This window comes from Carlito syrichta, unplaced genomic scaffold (genome assembly GCF_000164805.1).
Source record: "Carlito syrichta isolate Samal-C Ts95f unplaced genomic scaffold, Tarsius_syrichta-2.0.1 Scaffold316293, whole genome shotgun sequence".
NCBI lineage: Eukaryota > Metazoa > Chordata > Mammalia > Primates > Tarsiidae > Carlito > Carlito syrichta.
In genome coordinates, this window is record NW_007260389.1 from 99,015 (window position 1) to 100,127 (window position 1,113).

The window sequence follows — 1,113 nt, forward strand, 5'->3', positions numbered from 1 at the left end:
AGCAGCCGCTCCCGGCCACCACAGCCTCAACCTGCTGGGCTCCGGCGATCCTTCCGCCTCAGCCTTCCGAGTAGCCGGAATTACAGGCATGCACTACCACACACGGCTGGTTTTTTGATTTATTGTAGAGATGAGGTCTCGCTGCCCAGGCGGGTCTCGAACCGCGGGCTCCGGCAATCTACTCACCTCAGCCTCCCACAGGCGTGGGATTACATGTTTTATTTTTTTCTTACCTCCATGGTGGAGGTGTAACATGGCCATGATGAAGAAAAGGAGGAGAGCTGGGTGTGGCTGGGCAGTTGGATAGTTAAGAGGGAGTAGGATGGGGATGGAAAGTTCTTGCCTTCCCCTGGTGTGTCGCAGCAAGTTCATGGCTGTGTTCCAGAAGTGAAAAAAGGGAGGTAACCTTATAAGCAAACATGCGTAAGAATATAGATGGAGCCAGGTGTGATGGCTCAAGTCTGTAATCCCAGCACTTTGGGAGGCTGAAGCAAGAGGATTGCCTGAGCTCAGGGATTCGAGACCAGACTGAGCAATTTGGCGAGACCTCACCTCTACAATAAATCAAAAAATTAGCCAGGTGTGGTGGCTCATGCCTGTAGTCCCAGCTACTTGGAAGGCTGAGGCGGAAGGTTCACCAGAGCCCAGCAGGTCGAGGCTACGGTGGCAGTGAGCGTGCCACTGCCCTCCAGCCTAGGCAATAGAGTGAGACTCCAACTCAAAAAAATATATATTTTTAGAAGAGCACCTTTCAGTTCAAAAGAAAATCAGGAGGTCATCACAGGAATACAGGTAATCCCAGATTTCTAGCATAGGTTTAAGTAGAAGGTTAATCTGAAAACCTGAAACAATCTTGAAAAACCTCCCATTGATCAGCTCTGTTCTTCTCACAGCTGGCAGAGTCCAAGTGGGGAATTATCATCACTAAGATGACGGGGTCATTCACAGCTGCAGGTTGTTTAGTTAAAAGTACAAAACATGAGCCAGGCTCCGTGGCTCAACCTGTAATCCCGTGCTTTGGGAGGCTGAGGTGAGTGGATTGCCTGAGCCCACGGGTTCGAGACCCGTCTGGGTAACTTGGCGAGACCTCATCTCTACAATAAATCAAAAATT

At 50.0% G+C, this 1,113-nt stretch overlaps 1 protein-coding gene across 3 annotated transcripts in view; it reads right to left on the minus strand.

The window, feature by feature from the left end:
* The window catches only part of PIGU (phosphatidylinositol glycan anchor biosynthesis class U), a 118,717-nt gene that overhangs the window by 98,345 nt on the left and 19,259 nt on the right, over positions 1 to 1,113 (minus strand). The gene's annotated exons all lie outside the window — the stretch shown is intronic.